Source organism: Panthera onca, chromosome D3 (assembly GCF_046562875.1).
Source record: "Panthera onca isolate mPanOnc1 chromosome D3, mPanOnc1 haplotype 2, whole genome shotgun sequence".
Taxonomy (NCBI): domain Eukaryota; kingdom Metazoa; phylum Chordata; class Mammalia; order Carnivora; family Felidae; genus Panthera; species Panthera onca.
Window position 1 is genome coordinate 36,315,332 of NC_138350.1, and position 7,211 is coordinate 36,322,542.

The following is a 7,211-nucleotide window of genomic DNA, read 5'->3' on the forward strand; positions in this document are numbered from 1 at the left end:
TGACTTGCACAGGGTACAACATGGGAAGGGGAAAGAGAATAACTTGACTTGGAGAAACCCTACAAACCCTCCTTCAGCCAGCTGACTAATGGCAACCTTAAAATAATTACAAATCATGTGCCTGTAAAATGTCATCATGTAATGTGATAGGATGAGATTGGCACTTTACCTCTGTAATCTTCTCCAAAACCCATAACCGCAATCTAATCATGAGAACAGCATGCAGCCAACAGTTGGTTAAGTGTCTGACTTCAGCTCAGGTCATGATCTCATAGTTCATGGGTTCGAGCCTGAGTGGGGCTCTGCATTGACAGCTCAGAGCCTGGAGCCTGCTTCAGGTTCTGTGTCTCCTTCTCTGCCCCTCCCCCGCTTGTGTTCTCTCTCCCTCTCTGTCTCTGTCTCTGTCTCTCTCTCTCAAAAATAGATAAATAAACGTCTTTGAAAATGGCAAGTAAACACAACAAAATGCTCATCATATCTGATCATTTGTTATCATTGGCAAATGTATATTAAACTACACTGAGAGAACTCCACTAAAATTAAGAAGGATGACGGGGGCATCTGGGAGGCTCAGTAGGTTAGGTGTCCGACTCCATCTCAGCTCAGGTGTTGATCTCAGGGTCTTGAGCTCAAGCCCCGAGTTGGGCTCCGTGCTGGGCGTGAAGACTACTTAAAAAAAAAAAAAAAAGATGGGGTGCCTGGGTGGCTCAGTTCGTTAAGCATCCAACTTTGGCTCAGGTCATGATCTCACAGTTCGTGAGTTCAAGCCCTGCATCGGGCTCTGTGCTGACAGTTCAGGGCTTGGATCCTGCTTGGGAGTCTGTGCCTGCCTCTCTCTGCCCCTCTCCTGCTCTGCGTCTGTCTCTCTTTCATAAATAAATAAACATTTAAAACAATTTTTTTAAAGGATGAAAATACCAAATGTAAGTGAAGAAAATAGAGCAACTGGAAAATCTTGGAAATCTTACATGATATGGATGGGAATGCTGCTTTGGAAAGCACTTTTGCATCTTCTTCAAGCTTATATATACTTTGTATATGTTCATCCTATGACCCAGGAAATCCCACTCCTAGATATTTACTTAAGAAAATGATAACAGAAAGATTTGTGCTTGAATGTTCAGCAACCTTATGCGTAGGAGTCAACGGAAGTCATCCAAGTCGATAAATCCGTTGTACTGTTGCCGTGCGATGGGAAACCACTTGGCTAAAAAGGCACAGGCTGCTGAATCACACGACAGTGCGGAGGAGTCTCAAGTGCATTACGTTAGACAAAAGAAGAAAAACATAAAAACTACACGCCGTATAATTTATTTTATATGAAGACTTAGAAGATGCTGATTCCGTAGTGAAATAAAGCAGAGCAGTGGTTTCCAGAAAATGGGGGAAGGAAATAACGCTGAAAAGACGGCAGGAGACTTTTGGGGGGTGAGGAAATGTTTTATGTCACGAATGTGGCCATGGTTACATGGCTGTTTACATTCGTCAGTCTTACCAGATTGCACACTTAAAATTGCTTTATTTTATTTCACATATAAACTTCAGTAATGCTGACTGAGAAAAAAACTGAGTCAAGAGCCTGTATCTAAGCTAATCTCTGGCAATTAGAGTGGAATTACTCTGATCAAACTGCATGTATCAAGATTCACTCTCGGGTGGGAAAAAGCCTCCTTCCCTCGAGCACAAACCATCTTAAACCTGGATAAAATGGGGGTTTGTTAGTAGGAAGAAAGGTGGGGTTACAACCAACAGTTTCCTCTGCTCAGGGTCATAACGTCCTTATTTAAATTAGCCATAAATAATCTTCATTTTGTAAGTAAAATCCAGCCTTTCATGAATAATCATCACCTATCGAGCCATTCCTGCCCACCAAAACTGTGTAGAATGTTACTGAAAAATAGCTCTCCCATTAAAGGACACATATGAAGCACATCCTCCAAGCTCGATGAGCTGGCAACTTACGGAAGAGAAGACGAAGCCCCCCACGAACGCCCTGTGACATTGTGACCGGCACATGTGGCATGTGACCTTCCTTCAACTCCTCTTTCCGTCCCTTCATATGGGGTATTTTGTTTTCTATCCTTGGCTGCTTAGCTTGTCCTTGTGGCTTTGAAGGGAGGACGTTTTTGGCCGAACTCGCAGAGAGGAAAGACGTATGCTGTTCTGCTCTTGAAATGTGTTTATTTTTCCCCGCTACGTATGTTTTGCTTCCTTCTCTAATGTCTGTGCTGAAATTGAAGAAGTCTGCCTTGCACGGGTGGTTCTCATTAAAATAGGCCTGGGCTGGTCCCTGTTTCTATGTAGATTTCAGGACCATGGCTTTTTATGGGTGAGTTACAGAGCCCTGCATAACTTGCGTGCTGCTATTCACGATGCATTACCCAGAGTTGTGAGAGAATTCAGGCCTAAATTGACAGGTCTGCTACGAGCTCACTTGAAACATCTGATATTCAAGTAAGACAATCAACTAGAAAAAAAAAAAATCGGTGCATTCTTCTAGATTCTTCAGGTCCTAAATACCTTTGGAATGTAGGTAATCAAAAAACAAACAAACCTGAGCTCATTATCTCTATAACCCTTCGCTTCATAAAAGCCCTGCCCCAGTTACAGATGTGAAGCTGTGCCCTGGGCGCTAAAGAAGGTTAACAGAAGACTCTGTTTGAAAAAAGCACTGGCTTTTAAAACCCTGTACCTAAACATATCGTCCATTATGTTCTAAAGTTCACCAACAATAAATTAAGGCTTTATTTATGCTAAAATGTCCACCTCTGCAGATTTAGTAGAAAACAAAAGCTGTGTACCCATAGGCACTTTGATTTTCGTCTTGGGAAATGTAAAAGCTAAACTTTCTGAAGAACTGTAATGATGAGCCTAACTTAGAAAGCTGTTGACAGCTGAAACATTTGGTGTCTCAAACAGTCTCGGTCAGAGCCCTTGCCCAGAGCACATGCCCACCTACAGAGAGCCGGGCCTTGGGGATAACTCAACTCCGGTCACTTCTGTTACTTAAGGCCTTTCTTGCCCCCAGTGAAATTCTCATTCCACTCCTTGAATTGGTCGTGCTTTGTCCCAGGACAGACTTGGAGAAAGTCTGGAGCAGAAGGAAAAGAGCTTCTCTATCCTAACACAGAGTTGAGTTTCCTGGATTGGGGGTGGGGAGGGTCTCTTCCAATAAACTTCCCTGTTTACAGCATCCTTCATCTGCACAATGACCTTCTGGGGAGCAATCCTAGCTGTGCTTTAGACCCTAACCTGGCCTTACCACCCACCTCTGTCTCTCTTGTTTTCCATTTCATTTACACGCTCAGCTGGGATCCCTATACCTGTGTTCTCGTTCATATGTGTCTTCCCACCATGTCTTAGAATTTCTGTGGTTGTCATTAGCACTGTTTCTCCCAGTATTTCTGGTTCTCCTCCCCGCCGATAGGCACACAATGGGATCCCCCTGAAGTTAGGTACGACCAGATGACTTGCCTTAGCCAGTGGAATGTCGGTGGAAAGTTTAAGAGCCAGTGTGTGATTTACTTCTGTTGCTGTCTCAGTGAGTATGGAAGCATGTGTTGAAATGAGCCTCCGTCACTGCATCAGCTTGGACCCCTGAGTCACCAAAGTGAGTGGAGCCCGCTGCTAACCTATAATGATCAAGAAAGATACCTTTGTTGATTTAAGCTTCTGAGGTTTGGAAGTTGTTTGTTCCTGTGGTATAACCTGGCATGTCCTGATGCTATGTCCTCTGCTGTGTCTGTGTTTTATTTTTCTGTTTCAGTATTGTACAACCTTTTCACATCCTGTATTTCACTGGAGCTTTCAGGACTTGGTGTGCATTCTCCTTTTATTTTATGCCTTATTATCCACCATTATTCTCATTGACTTCAACATCTACGCTTATGACCTGCCGCATCTTAGACCTGTAGTGCCTGCCTGCCTTGTCTTTAGAACTTTTTTCTTTATATTAGTCACCATCCAGCAGGGTCGTATCCTGGAACTCATTACTGTAAGGCCTCCACGCCAAGGCTGAGATCACTAAGTCTGGCCTTTGTCCCAAATTTCAAACTCCTGGTCCACCTACCTGGATTTATCTTGGTCAAGCTACTTAAGTGTTTCGTGCTTGTTTCTTCATTGAAAAATAAAGCTAAGAACCATACCTATCTCATAGGGTTGTTGCAGAGATTAAGTGAGATAGTGCACAAAGGCCCTCAGAGCAGTACCTGGCCCATTGCGAAAGCCCGATAGCTGTTAGCTCTAACGATTACCAACTGCTCTCTTCCATAGTCAGTAGATCTGCTCTCCATCGCTGTTGCTTTAAATATTTTGTCTAACCCTGATCTTCGTTCTAATTCCTAATCCACTAAATCTAATAGCATCCTTTGACTATGGTCGACTCCTGTATTTTAACTCCGTAACTCCCAGCTATGGCTCCTCCTTAAATCACGTACTTTCTTAACCTGACATTGACTGTGGACACACGAATGAGCCCAGGGGAGGCCAGCAGGAAAAGCACAGAGCTGAGCCAGCCCAAACCTCCAGCCCACAGTATCACCTCGAGGAAAAGAATAATTATCGTTCTGGTCATTGAGATTGGGTGATTTATGATGTAGCAAAAAACCCACACACCTTCTGGCTGTGCGATTTTGAGCAAGTTGCTGAATCTCTCTGAACCTCTATCATTTCACTGGTAAAACGGAGATACTATTTACTTATCTTGCAGATGAGGATTAAGCAGCTGGCACAGTAAAGTGAGTGTTGCTCTCTATAACTTCCTGGGGTCCTTTCAACGGATCAATTGCACAGCTCCTCTTCCCAGAAGGCTTCCCCCACCTGCCAGGAGCTCTTTCCTCGCCTGGTTTTCTCTCTGAGCCGTTGCACCTCGTGAGCTCGCTCGTGTCCGGGACTCTATGATCAAGCACGGAAGACTCAACTCTCTGTCCGTCTTGCATTTCCAGCTGTTTCTCTCACGTCTCCACTTACCGATTTGATCATGTCTGAACTACGACAGTCTATGACACTCATTACTTCCTCTCCCGTTGGCTCACCTTTCCCATCTAACCTATTTTTTTTTCATTCTAGGAGAGAAAGTTTTAAATCCCCAATTTCCTTTATTGTCTGTTTCCAATTAGTTACTAAGTCATGTTTCTCCTTTGAAATCTCACTGTATTCTTTCTTCTCTGTTCCCAGTGCCAGTCATCTATTCAATGTTCTCCCCACCTCGACCCCCATTATGATCCTAGTCACCGGCCTTCCATGTCTCGATTCCACTTTTTCTAGTAACTGCCAGCCGATCGATTTTTCTAAGGTTTTGGCCTTGCTGTTTCTCTGCTTAAGAACCTGTAAAATTTCTACATCGCCTGTGTTTCAAGGGCAGATTCCTCACTCCAATCTCTTCCTATGCGTTGTGGTCCCACTGCAGTATCTAAACCTGTTTCCCGCTCCCCGCTAACTGCTCCATTCAAGAGGGGCCGCTATTAGCCCGTCTCCCACAAATAGATGCTGTGCAAAGCAGAAGATGCTGATGCTTTATTTGAAAAGTGAAATCGTGGCAGCAGAAGAGAGGAGGATGTGGAAAGAAGGAAGGGGAGAGGCAAGCAACACAGAGTGAGGCATTAGGTGCCGGTTCTGTTTCACGATGAGCCAAAAGGGGCTCTCGAGGGGCTCGGCGGTTGTGTGCACGCACTGGTCTCCTCTCGGCCAGCTTCGAGGAGAGGCTGGGCCTTCAAGTAGTGCATGGGAGAGAGAAACAGGAGGAATTTCTGTCTGGCTCCTTTGTCTTCTATTTCTCACCCATGAAAATTCCGCCCATGGGGTGTAAGCTGCCCCCCCCCCCCCCCGCCCCACTTCTGGGTTTCATCATCTGTCCCATTCAGGAGCTATTTTAGGTGCCAGAACTGGCACAGTGCAGTGGTTTCTGCCCAGACCAGAAAGTGTAAGGAGGAGCCAGAACTCCAGCAATTGTAGAAGAGGCCAGAGTGGAGGGTCAAAAGCCATGGTCAGGGCGTGGTTGGTCCACACGGAAGGGATCTGAGGAGACCCATCAGCTCGTGTCCCTTACAGTCTGCCGGTGGCCCCACCCATCCAAACATACCCAACCTGACGCTGTCTCCTTGCTTGGACTATTCTCCACAGTCGTTTACTTTCTGTTCTGCCTTTCTGAGGCCGCTTCTTCAGTGACTGTTGAAGCTCCACTCTTTCCATAAAGCTCCTTCCAACCGCCTATGGAAGACATCTGCTGTTTTGGTTTCTGTCCATTTTCTTAGCACATACACTCTCCTTGGGCAGGGGGTGATTTCCTATCGTGTAAAACATTCTTCCCCTTCCTCGCTCCCGATTCCTACCATGGAATGGAGGAGAAGGTGTCAGTGTCCCTTTGACCCCCACCTTGGGCACACACCATTTAAGCTCAGCCAATCGGTTGCTGGTTCCCCAGGATTTAGACTCTGTAGTCTGCTTCAGCTCTGCTGTTTGGGTGGGTGACCTTGGCTACGGTTCTGCTGCCTAGCACCTGCAACTCTTGGTTCCCGTGTGTTCTGAAGCCTTGCCCTCCATGTTCCCGTGGATTCTGTGAATCTCATTCTCCCTGCCCCCTGATACCTCTCCAATTTCCTTGCCTGTTTTTTTTTTTTTTAAAGAGATGCCCACATATCACGAACTTCTTTTTTTTAAGTTTATTTATTTATTTTTGAAAGAGAGAGAGAGAGAACACACCAGTGGGGTACAGGCAGAGAGAGAGAGAGAGAGAGAGAGAGAGAGAGAGAGAGAATCCTAAGCAGACTCCACACTGTCAGCACAGAGCCCAGGGCAGGGCTTGAACCCACTACCCGTGAGATCATGACCTGAGCTGAAGTCAGATGCTTAACCGACTGAGCCACCCAGGCCCCCCTCCTTGCCTGTTTTAAAGGTGGCCGGTATCAGCTTTTGTTGCTTGTAACTCAGGACCTTATTTATATCTAGTAGCTGACATTTCCTTCTGCCGCCTTGGGATGTTTATAGCACTTGAGATCATTTATGTCATATGTGTAGCATAATGCTTGGAACCTAGCACATACACAAGAACTGCAATAACATCACTACATAGTGTTGAAGACCACATTATTGTCATATTCAACAAATATTTGTCAGGTTTCAGGCACTGAAAATATTTGTCGTTTCAGCCCCAGGACTGTGGGGGTGTTAAGCCAAAACAAAATGAAGAGGGCCATGAGTTCCTTCTTCAATGT